Below are 13,159 nucleotides of genomic sequence, written 5' to 3' on the forward strand. Positions count from 1 at the left end.
TGGCCACTTTATCGAGACCTGGGAATGGCTACGATCCAATTTGCATCCGAAATGGGCACAACGGTGATTTAAATGTATTTGCATGCATTTCAATCGAATTAATGAACTGCCCACACAACTTTATCAGCATTTTCCCCTTTACCACCACGTTCACTAATCCAGAATCACGCCGAAATGGACATGCTGAATTAAAGTCTGAATCGGGCACCCCAGCTACTGAAGAGGTGAGTTTATAGCTTCCAACAGCTCTCTGACTCAGATCAGTGTGGCGGAGGAGGAGGGGAGCCTGATTGCTGTCTGGTTGTTGGGGGGGGGGGCTGATCATTGTCTGGCTGGGGGTGGGAGAGGGAGGCCAGATCATTCTCAGGGGTGGGGGTCGGGAGTAAGGCCAGACCATTCTCGGGGAGGGGGGGAGTGAGGCCAGATCATTCTCTTGGTGGTAGTAGTGGGGGGGGGGGGGGGGGGGGGAGTTGGGGTGGGGAAGTGAGGCCAGATCATTCTAGGGGGTGGGGGGTGGGAGTAAGGCCAGATTATTCTCGGGGAGGGGGGCAGTGAGGCCAGATCATTCTCTGGTTTGGAGGGGGGAGAAGGGAGGTGGGTAAGATGTATCTCTGGTGGGGGGAGGGGGTCGGGGGGGGGTCCACTGCCACTCTGCGGGTGATCGATGGGGGAGAAGGGGGCAGGGGGTTGCATTCGGTCTGGGTAGCGGGGGCATGGGTAGATAAGGGAGACAGTGATGCCTGTGGGGGCCATCACTCCCGGGCCACTTTATCCACTTTCTGTGGCTTGGTTCCGATCTGACATGGGTGCGCTTTTTCAAATTTTTTTTTAACTGTGCATGCGCAGTTCAGAGCTCCGATCGTTTCGGCCATACTAAGCCCTGCCATGGCGCGAATCGGACTCGTGACTTTTTTTACAGGCTGAGTACATATGGGGGCACCTGGAAGCAGATTTCCAAGTCGTTTCTGAATTGTGCCCAGATTCAATACTTAGAATGAATATAAAATGAAAATCAGGCCTGATGTGTCTTGCAACATGAAACAAAATCTGCATAAACATCCTGATGATTAAAAAATTAAGAGGAAAGTCATTACCTTGTCTCTTTCAATACCATTAACTGAGGTCCACTGATGGAAACAGAAAATAATGAAATATTTTGCAAGCTTGCTATTAAATGGAAGCTTTAAATAAGCAAGCAGTTGTAAAACTAAAGAAAAAAAATCAGTATTTGGCTTGGTTTGCAGTAGTCCAGGAGATAAGAAAATTTGATTGGAAAAATAATATGACTACAGTTTGGTTACTATTCTGTGTATCTGAACAAAAATGCAATCTTGCACACAAATTGCTGTGATTAGTCCTTCAAAGGTCAAATGCTCAACAGTACAAACCATCAGCCCTTTATCTTTGAATTTCAGATGTTTCAAGTTCATTTAAAACATGAACACAACTTTTTCCTGTCTTTGTTCTTTCTTGCCTGATGATGTGCTTGAAGCGTCAAGCCCTTCCAACATTACAGATGTTCTTCAAGTGATAAGATCCTGCATAAGACAGGCAGCATCGATAGCTGGAGATCAAAGGGAAAAAAACACAAATGCTGGAAACCTGAATTAAAAACTGAAAATACAGAACAGGTTATCCAGCATTTGAAACAGGAAGAATGGATGTAATTTTAGGTGTTTTCATTAAGCACTATCAGCAGTCCAGGGCAAACTATTTCTGTTCCAATATGAATGAGAATTCTTTCTGTCTGTTTTTCTTGTTTTTATTCCAATTCAATCAAATCAAGTCCAATTCAGAGTCTCAACAAGTTGAGACATTCCCGATCCAAGCTGACAAGACAGGGCTCTACCCTCCTGTCTTGGGCTTGATCTACATGATCCAAGCTGATTGGAGTAGACATAGCTCCTCCTCCAAGGCTTGATCTCATTTGCATCTTAGCCGAAAGCTGAGATGCCATTTTAAAAATTGCTTCAAATGAAGCTGAAATGTAACCTAATGACTTCAACCAAGTACAGCATGTCAGTACTACACTTGATCTTAGCCAAAAGGCCAAGAAGCAACTCAATGCATCAGGCTATAGAGCTGTTTGATCATTCACCTTATTCCTTGAGGTGCACCAGCCTTAACATTAATGACTGGGTGAAATTTGCTACCGACCATTCAAAATAATGACGGCTTGTCCATAAAGCTATATTACATCTTAATGATGAGGCAGACTGGTGGCAGAGAAGGAAAGGAAGCAAATCCCACTCTCTGAATCCCACTACTTCATAGGAAATCCTGCCTCATGTGCCCAAGAATCTGTGGGTTAGGAATCATCCTGTTCAGTCACATGAAGACCCATAGCAGAAACCTATGACTCTGAGTAGACACCATCCTGAAATCAAAGGACAGTTAGTGATGACAAAATACAGTATTGCTTATATATTTTGCATTAAGGAATAAAAATTAATAGCCAAGGACCATAGTACAAAAGTAATTTACTTGCAATTTAATAGGAACAAGAGGTAAAAGTCCAGAGGAATAATAACCAGAACAGCAGTAATGAAATGGAGAGAGACCAGACAGTTTGCTAGCAGAGGTTCAAGTGTTAAGTGAAAGAAAGATTGTCTAGCTGATAAAAAGGTTTTCCACTGCCTGGTCCAGGAATAAAAAGGAAATGTTCGAAAAGCCTCCCCTGACATGGGACCAACATTCAAGTATTAGACGGAGCAGAGCTATAAAAAAAAAGAGCTGTTATGGAAAAATATTTGGAGGAAACAGTTTTTCAGAATCAGTTTTTGGTTGAAATATGAGAAATCCGTTTAAGTCTAAAAGAAAACAAATAAATAAATCAGCAAAATCAACTTGCAAAGACAAAGCTGTGGAATGGAAGACATGAGAAGATAATTTTTAAAAATTATAGTAAGGGAGAAAGAAACAACTTGCATTTAAACTTCTATCACATCTCCTGAGTATCCCACAGAATTGCACTAATGCAATGTGGGTAAACGTGCATGTGTACAGCAAGAATCCAGACAACAAATAAGGTGAATGATCAGTTCAAATGTTTGGTTCTTTTTGCATTTTCCATTTTTATTTCAGATTTCTGGCATCAGCAGTATTTTGTTTCAATGGTTTGGTAGTGTTGGTTGAAAAAGAAATGTAAACTAATATATATTTTTTCAAATATTGCCTTATTGGAGATTTTACGTTGATTGTACAGGCAAATTGGGTCTTGGATTAACACCTGGTCCAAATCACAACACCTCTGATTATTGTTTATTCTTTTGACATTGCACTGAAATATTAAGTTAGAGTTTCAGCTTAGACATGGAGCAGCATGGCCTTCTTGACACTGGGATAAGAGTGGTCCCTGAATAGAACCAACGAAACACATGGAAAGGACTTTAGTCGTTAGTCCTAAAACTGTAAAATCCTGCCTGAGGTCAACAGATCTTTCCATGGCTCACTCCTTACTCACCCTGATTCCCGTGATGGGCAGGATGGTAAAATTCCAGCCGCAATTGATATAAAACTTTATAGTAATTATTAGTAAATAGTCATTTGGCCATTAATGTCTTTGTGCTCTTCAAAAGATTCAGCACATGGATTATAAAAGGAATCTGTACAAGTTTGGAAATGGCTCTTTTGTTTGAAATAATCTTCATCTTGTAATCCTCATGTTGTCAAAAAATCTGAAGAACATTAGACTGATCACTGATGCATTTTTCAAATACATTTGACACTCTACAGAGGATGTACCCCTATGTAATATCAAACAGTTCCCTCTGGTATAAATACACATAACTCTATAGCTTGCAAGTTTGAGAGTGGTAGCTACAGGATCAGCTACCTGACCTTTGCTACTTAGTACTGAATCAAAGTGTTGGCATCAGGAGAGAGAATAGAATAGAATAACTACTGTGCAGAAGGAGGCCATTCGGCCACTGAGTTTGCACTAATAACAGTTCCACCAAGGCCCTATCCCCATAACCCCATATATTTACCTTGCTAATCCCTTTGACACTATAGGGGCAATTTAGCATGGCCAATCAACCTAACCCATACCACTTTGGGCTGTGGGAGAAAACCAGAGCATTCGAAGGAAAGCTATACAGTCATGGGAAGAATATGCAAACTCCACACAGTCATCCAAGGTCAGAATTGAACCTGGATCCCTGGGGTTGTAAGGCAACAGTGCTAGTCACTGTGTTGTCACAAGCTCCATGTTTCCTTTCACAAGTGTACAGAACAACACATCCATTCAATTGAGAAGCTTGATTCTGAAGACATCACTCAAAATAAGTTAGTTTAAGCTTATATGTGCACAGGAAAATATAAGACACTAGTTTCAATATCATTTGGAACTATTGTGTCCAGTTCAGGGGGCCACACTCTAGGAAAGATGTGAAGACATTGGAGAGACTGTAGAAAATATGCACAAGAATGGTTCCAGGGATGAGGAACTTCAATTATGAAGATAGATTGGAAAAGTTAGAACTATTTTCCTTGAAGAAAAGAAAGCTGAGAGGAGATATGACAAAGGTATTCAAAATCATGAAGGGTCTGGACAGCGCTGATTGGGAAAATCTATTCCCACTTATGAAACAATGAAGAACAAAAGGGCACAGATTTAATGTAATTGACTTAAGAAGCAAAAGTAATATGAGAAAAACTGTGTGCGTGCAGTGAGTGACCATGGACGCAAATGCACTAGCTAGGAGTGTCGTGGAGGTAGTTGAATGGAAGCATTCAAAAGGGAATTAGAGGAATATGCAGAATTACAGGGAGAAGGCAGGAGAATGGCATGAAGAACCGGTGTAGACTAGATGGGCTGAATGGCCTCCTTATGCGTGGCAACAACTCTGATTCTGTGGTGGAACAATAGACTCCAAAAACACTCAATTTTGCAGTACACAGAAGTCATTTGATGTAGTATTAAATCTTAGCATTTACTCCCAAGGATTTTCGCGCTACACAACTCTTAAGTTCAGATATGGAAGGTCAGTTAGAATATCCCAACTGCATCAAGTTAAAGTGGAAATCATAATTTTTTGTCCACTTCCTTTACACTAATATTTCTTTACTTCATCCTGGCTTACTCTAAAAATGAAAAAATTATCCTGATTTTTTTAAAGTCTTTTCAACTTCAAAAGTTCTTTTGAATTTTTCTCATTTCCTTTTCTTATCTTATTCATTATATCGAGTAGAGTTTTTCAGCTTATTTTAACTAAAACACACCTGCTTCTCATTTCCTAACCAATTTAAGGAAAGGATTTGAGATTGGGTAGCCGATAACCTTTTTTGCTTATTGTACTTTATTGAGGTGATGATTAAATGGATAGTCACATTGAGGTCTGGTCATAAGCATCAAGAAGTCATTCATATGGATAATGCAACAAAATATGTATCTGTGATTGTACTGTTTTGTTTATTTTAATGGTTGCTTCAAATTTTGGCAATATGAAAATGATTGCAGTTTACCATCTAGATTTAGTTTTATAGGTTAAAAAGCTGAAAATCCTTACCTGTAAAATGAAGCAGTGTGAAAAAGTTATTTTTTGTGTGTTTTTATTTGTGGTGATAAGTTACTTCTGTGTACTGCGAAATTGAGTGCTTATAGTGTTTTTGGGGTCTATTATTCCTCCTCGGAATCAGAGTTGTTGCCACGCGTAAGGAGGACATTCAGCCCATCCAGTCTGCACCGGCTTTCCAAATGACAATGAGTGTTATATGTGCAGTATATGTCCATATACAGAAATAACATTAAGACAGCTAATAAATTTCACTGCATGTGTAATCTATCAGATGCTATATTTGATTTGATTTGATTTATTATTATCACATATATTAGCATACAGTGAAAAATATTGTTTCTTGCATGCTATATTGTTCATAGAGAAGGAAACGAGAGAGTGCAGAATGTAGTGTTACAGTCATAGATAGGGTGTAGAGAAAGATCAACTTAATGCAAAGTAGGTCCATCCAAAGGTCTGATGGCAGCAGGGAAAAAGTTGTTCTTGAGTTGATTGATACGTGACCTCAGACTTTTGTATCTTTTTCCCGAAGGAAGAAGGTGGAAGAGAGAATGTCCGGGGTGTGTGGGGTCCTTAATTATGCTGCCTGCTTTGCCGAGGCAGTGGGAAGTGTAGACAGAGTCAATGGATGGGAAGCTGAATAGGGATGCTCCCTATAGAGCATTTGGTGTGGTTTATCTAGCAACATGTTACCTGGTTGATTTCAAATAAGTTCTGGATAAAATAATTGGCATGTTCTACATTAATTATTTATTCCTTGACCACCTTGTTTTCACAAGTACAAAATATATACAAGAACAAAAATATCTTATACTGTGGTTTTATGGATATGAAGTTGATAAGATTCTTATGTTTTGAGGTTGACTCTTTAAGATAAAATGGAGGAAAGAAGAGGTGTGATTTCTTTCCTGAAAATAACTCTATGTGGCTGAATGGCCATGGGGATAAGAGAAGACCAAGTCAAGAAATTTCCAGATAAGGTGCAAGGTATTCACACTTGTGGATAATAGCAAGAGCAGTTGTGATTATACTGTTAACAGACATATTTTGTCACCTCAATGTGCCTGGCGCAGATCATGCCGATCTGGAAAAATAGCGTGCAAGCCTAATAATTGATTTTGTGCCCAGCATGAAATTGTTTGCAATTGCCCTGGCCCCTTTCTATTGGTGCAGAAAGGGTGCAAGTCCTATTTGCATATTTAGCCACAATCTCAGTGCAGCCAGCTTTATTGACGTGTTTAGGTTCCACCCCTCAGCATGACAGTGTGAAACATGTGCACCTTTTTTTTTACCCGAGCATTAGAAGATCTTGAGAAAAAACTGAGCTCAGTGGGGAAGCCAGCTGTTAAGCTCTTGGGGTGCCATTGCACAGGCACCCCAATCTCCCATATACTGGGAAATCTCCTGCCAGCCTCCCCACCCACCTCATGGACATTGCCACCCTTCTCTTCCCATTATGCCATTTTTATTTAAAAGGGCGCAAAGCCAATTTCACCGGCAAAAATGGGCCGGTAAGATCGGAGAAGCGAGAAATTAGGTGCGTATCTCATTTTTCACCTCCTTCCCCATCCTACCACCTGCCTCGCTGAAAGTCAGGCGGCATGAGGTTACAAGTTTGCTCCTGACAGTTTGCTAAATTCTGGTAAGATTGCCACCTGAAATTAATCTTGATAACACTTCAGTTGAGTTGGCTAGAATTCAGCTACAAATGAAGCAACTGATATTGGAAAGTGATACAGAAAAGCAGAAAAATTGAGTTTAAGGTAGAAAGAGAAACTTGGTTGTGATCTTACTGCCCATGCACGTCACATTCCTGCTGCAGCAAAGAGAGTATTTGCCAAAAGCCAAATGTCCGTTCACTGCCATGGGATGGGAAAATCTCACTGTCCTGAACGGTCAGCAATTCCGGCTTTGAATTTGAATGAAAAAGCAAAAGAAATAGCAAAAACTTAAACTTGAGTTTCAAAGAGTAAAAGCAAAAGAAAACATTGAAGTTCAAAAAGAGAGGGAAATCAGAAGTTTTGAACAAGGCAGGGAAAGATTTCAATGATGGGAACAGGGAATAGCAGGGAGATTTGATGATGCTTCAGTTTTAACTTCTGATTTTAATTTGGCAAGAAATGAGCTTAGTGCCTCAATTCAATGAGAAAGGCTCCAGCCGTTTCTGCTGATGGGATTTTCTGGTCCCACTGCAGTGAATGGAGAATTGGCTGAGCACCAAGTTCTCTGTCCTTGCTTGTAGCGATGCACAGCTGGAAAATCCCGGCTGAAATGTCTATTTTATATAGCTTGAGAAAATTGCCACAAGGTTAGAATGGCCTAAAGAAATTTAGACAATTTTATTACAGAGTGTTTTGGTAGCAAAAACTTTGATGGTTTATTCCACCCTTTCTGATTAAGTCTGTAGATTATGATATGGTTATGGTTGCTGTGCTTAATATGTACAAGTTAGCTCCAGAAGCTTACAGGCAAAAGTTTAGAAATCTGAAGAAGAGAGAATCAGACTTCTGTGGAATCTTCTAGAGGAATAGGAATGGAACTTGATAAATGGTATGTAGATATGAAGCTTGAGTAGGATCTCAAAAACCTCAGGGAGACATTAGGCCCAATTTTACCATTTTGATTCTCATTGCTGGGCGGACTTGACACTGGGAGTGTTTCAGATCTGACTTTTAGACCCATTCTCCGGCACCCTCATACGCATCCTGACTGAAAAAAATCAGTGATTTCAAATTGTGCTGCACAAGCCTGTGGGAGGGGCTTATCATGCCCAAAATGCTGCGGCTCTGATCGGTGCCTCCAACAGCGTATGAGCAGTAAAAAAAAGGAAAATGTTCCCCTGCTACATCACATCTGGGCTGGATAATGCCTCTCCCTGGCCTCCACAGACATTGCCCCACCCCCACTACATAACTGTCCCCCTTATCCCCGCCTCCCGCTAGCCAGACCGGTTACAGCCCCCTTTCTCTCCCCACCGATGGCACGCAGACTGGCAGCAGACCCCCCCCCCTCCACCCGATCGCATGCAGAGTGGCAGTGGATCCCCTTGCCCACTGACCTCCCCACCAGACAGCGATCTGACCCACCTCCCTCCCTCCCCCCCGCCAGAGAACCATCTGACCCACCTCCCTCCCCCCACCAGAATGTGATCCTCAACGTTGTAAAGAAGACTGTATGAAAGATAAGTATGATTCGTGGGGACCAACATATTATTCTTCCCATAAGGCAGGGCAAATTAAGGCAAACTGCTGGAAATTAAAAGTTAAGCTGATGGTATTTGTAGGAGTGTCTAGTGTTTCTCAAAAAGCCGCAATACCTGTGTGGGAAGACTGGCTAAGGCTATCGGGGGGACTTTAAACTAGAAAGGATGGGGGGAGGGAATTGCGATGGGGAAACTGGGACGGAGGAGGTTAGCTCCCAGGTAGGAGAGGACTGCAGGCAGTATGAGAGGGAAGTTAGACAGGGGGTGGAGAAGGGAAATGCCCAGACTGAGGGGCTGAAGTGTGTATATTTTAACGCCAGGAGTGTAGTGAATAAGGTAGATGAGCTTAGGGCGTGGATTGCTGCTTGGGAATGTGATGTGGTGGCCATTATGGAGACTTGGATGTCTCAGGGACAGGACTGGGTACTTCAGGTGCCAGGATTCAGATGCTTCAGGAAGGACAGGGAGGGTGGCAGAAGAGGTGGCGGAGTGGCACTGTTGATCAGGGACAGTGTCATGGCTGCAGAGAAGGTGGATGCCGTGGAGGGACTATCTACTGAGTCTCTGTGGGTGGAAGTTAGGAACAGCAAAGGGTCGAAAACTTTGCTGGGTGTATTCTATAGGCCGCCCAATAGTGACAGGAAAGTTGAGGTACAGATAGGGAAACAGATTCTAGAGAGGTGTAGTAATAATAGAGTTGTCGTGATGGGAGACTTCAATTTCCCAAACATCGACTGGAATATCCCTAGGGTAAGGGGTTTGGATGGGGAGGAGTTTGTTAGGTGTGTTCAGGAAGGTTTCCTGACACAGTACGTGGATAAGCCTACGAGGGGAGAGGCTGTACTTGACCTGGTACTGGCGAATGAACCAGGACAGGTGATGGATCTCTCGGTAGGAGAGCATCTTGGGAATGGTGATCATAATTCTATGTCCTTCACAATTGCATTGGAACGAGATAGGATCAGGCAGGCTAGGAAGGTGTTTGTCTGGAGTAGGGGGAAATACGAAGAAGTCAGGAAGTTACTTGGACAAATAAACTGGAAGGAGGCGTTCTTAGGGAAAAGTACCGAAGGAAGGTGGCAGATGTTCAAGGAACGTTTGTCTGGAGCTCTGCATGACAACGTTCCGATGAGACAAGGGGGTTTTGGTAGGTTGCGGGAACCGTGGTGCACGAAAGCTGTGGTGAACCTAGTCAGGAGGAAAAGGAAGGTGTGCAAAAGATTCAGGGAACTAGGAGATGTTAAGGATCTTGAGGAGTATAAGGATTGTAGAAGGGAGCTTAAAAGGGAAATTAGGAGAGCCAGAAGGGGTCATGAGAAGGCCTTGGCGGGTAAGATTAAGCAGAATTCCAAGGCCTTCTATAAATATGTGAAAAGTAAAAGGATAAGAAGAGAAGGGATAGGACCTATAAAAGGGGAAGGGGGAAAGGTCTGTGTGGAACCAGAGGAAATGGCAGAGGTGCTTAATGAGTACTTTGCCTCAGTATTCACAGTGGAAACTGATCTGGGAGATTTTGCTACGGATTTGCAGCAGATGGAAAAGATTGAGTTTGTGGATATTAAGGTGGAGGATGTGTTAGAACTTTTGAATTCTATCAAGATAGATAAGTCGCCAGGACCAGATGGGATGTACCCCAGGATACTGTGGGAGGCGAGGAAAGTGATTGCAGAGCCCCTGGCGATGATCTTTGCGTCGTCAATGGAGACAGGAGAGGTTCCGGAAGATTGGAGGATTGCGGATGTAGTTCCTATTTTCAAGAAAGGGAACAGAGATAGCCCGGGAAATTACCGACCGGTGAGTCTGACCTCCGTGGTTGGTAAGCTGATGGAGAGGCTTCTGAGGGACAAGATTTACGAGCATTTGGAGAGGTTTGACATGATCAGAAATAGTCAGCATAGTTTTGTCAAGGGCAGGTCGTGCCTTACGAGCCTGGCTGAGTTCTTCGAAAATGTGACTGAACACATTGACGAAGGAAGTGCAGTGGACATGGTGTACATGGACTTCAGCAAGGCGTTTGATAAGGTCCCCCATGCAAGACTTCTTGCAAAGGTGAGAGGGCATGGGATCCAAGGGCCTTTGGCCTTGTGGATCCAGAACTGGTTTGCCTGCAGAAGGCAGAGAGTGGTTGTGGATGGGTCTTTTTCAGCATGGAGGTCAGTCACCAGTGGAGTGCCCCAGGGATCTGTTCTAGGACCCTTGCTGTTTGTCATTTTCATAAATGACCTAGATGAGGAAGTGGAGGGATGGGTAAGTAAGTTCGCTGATGACACGAAGGTCGGTGGTGTTGTGGATGGTCTGGAAGGATGTCAAAAGTTGCAGCAGGACATAAATAGGATGCAGGACTGGGCGGAGAAGTGGCAGATGGACTTCAACACAGATAAATGTGTAGTCGTCCATTTTGGTAGAACCAATGGGATGAACGAGCACACTATCAAGGGCAGGAGTCTTAGTAGTGTTGAAGAGCAGAAGGATCTTGGGGTCCGGGTCCACAGGACTCTTAAATCGGCCTCGCAGGTGGAGGATGTGGTCAAGAAGGCGTATGGTGTACTGGCCTTCATTAATCGAGGGATTGAGTTTAGGAATCGGGAGGTAATGCTGCAACTTTATAAGACCCTTGTCAGGCCTCATTTGGAGTACTGTGCGCAGTCCTGGTCGCCTCACTATAGGAAAGACGTAGAAGCTATTGAAAGGGTACAGAGGAGATTTGCAAGGATGTTGCCTGGATTGGGAGGCATGCCTTATGAAGTTAGGTTGAGGGAGCTGGGACTCTTTTCCCTGGAGAGACGAAGGTTGAGAGGCGACCTGATAGAAGTTTATAAAATGTTGAGTGGAATGGATAGGGTGGATTCTCAGAGGCTATTTCCCCGGGTTGAAATGGTCGCTACGAGAGGACACAGATTGAAGGTGCGGGGAAGCAAGTACAGAAGTGATGTTGGGGTAAGTTTTTCACTCAGAGGGTGGTGAGTGAATGGAATCGGCTGCCGTCAGTGGTGGTGGAGGCGAACTCGCTGGGGTCTTTTAAAAGACTTCTGGATGAGTATATGGAATTTAATGGGATTGGGGGTTATAGATAGGTCTATTGATTGGTAGGTGTTGATGTGATTGGCGCAACTCGTGGGCCGAAGGGCCTGTTTGTGCTGTAGTGTTCTATGTTCTATGTTCTATGAAGCTTGTGACAAACCAATGTCATCTGATGTATTTACAGTGGGTGTAAATCAGAATAGAAAAGATTATATTATACTTTAAAGTAAATGGTTACTTCATGCTTTCCCTTCGATGTCTACTTTATTTGAGGGTGAAGTAACTCAATTTTTATCCAATAAAGGGGCAAAGAAAGATTGTCACTCTTAGAGATATGGGCTTGGGCTCTGATGGTAGCAAAACGTGTTAATTTCTCCCAGGAAGTTTGCTCAATAAGAGTGTATTGATACATTGATATGGAGATTTGATTCAACCTGTTCCATTGTTTTAGTCAATGCTTCTGTTAACATGAGGATGCTGCCAAAATTGCCTACTAATGATGTTAGTCTCATTTTGAGAAATAATTTTGCTGCAACAGCACTAACTCCAGACATTTCAACACAAGTTCATTGAAGTTATTAAAAGTAATAATAGATCAGAAAGATCAAAGGACTTGGAACAACATACGCCTGTCTCGGGATCTGATGTAAAGAACAATGGTTTCGTTCAGGAGGTGTCAACAAAATCTGCCTTTCAAGCTGATTAGACTGAAATGGGACAGAGGTATGGTTAGCAACAGAACATTCAGGGACTCTGGAAAGGAAAGGTGATTGGTGGATAGAAAGTACAAATGAGACAAGTGTGCATTTTTGAATAGGGATTATAGAAAAAATAAGATTTTAACCATTGTCATTACTGTAATTACCCTGGCCTGCATCTGCTACGGTCAGAAAAACATCAGCTCTTGAAATCTGCAGGTCTAGTACCATCACCTTGAAATAAAAGGAAATGCACAACTGAAGTTATGTTATCGGTGATAAGCTAGTTGAACAATAGTAACAACTGAGAAAACCAACAACTGTTGTACCAGCCTACCTCGTATGAAATTCAGTTACAGTTGCATGGTGGCATTTGCTTATTCTATTTTCTTGTCCAAGATAGGGCAGCATGGTAGCACATTGGTTAGCAGTTTTGCTTCACAGCTCCAGGAACCTGACTTCAAATCTTGGTTCGGGTCACTGTCTGAATGGAGTTTGTACATTCTCCCTATGTCTGCAGGGGTTTTCCCCTGGTGCTCCGAATTCGTCCCTCAGTCCAAAGATGTGTGGGCTAGGTTGATTGGTCATTCTAAATTGCCCCTTAGTGTCCCAGGTTGCATAGGTTAGAGGGATTAGTGGGTAAATATGTAGGGACATAGGGATAGGGCCTGGGTGGGATTGTGGTTGGTGCAGACTCGATGGGCCGAATGGCCTCTTTC

The 13,159-nt window shown here is 42.8% G+C and overlaps 1 non-coding gene across 1 annotated transcript; it reads right to left on the reverse strand.

Moving 5' to 3' along the window:
• Positions 1-1,864: 1,864 nt before the first annotated feature.
• Positions 1,865-2,061, reverse strand: LOC145351116 (U2 spliceosomal RNA). The gene has a single exon (XR_013888326.1). It is a non-coding gene; the product is annotated as a U2 spliceosomal RNA (small nuclear RNA).
• Between the last annotated feature and the right edge of the window lie 11,098 nt (positions 2,062-13,159).

This window comes from Carcharhinus amblyrhynchos, chromosome 1 (assembly GCF_965287045.1).
Source record: "Carcharhinus amblyrhynchos chromosome 1, sCarAmb.v2.hapA, whole genome shotgun sequence".
NCBI classification, from domain to species: domain Eukaryota; kingdom Metazoa; phylum Chordata; class Chondrichthyes; order Carcharhiniformes; family Carcharhinidae; genus Carcharhinus; species Carcharhinus amblyrhynchos.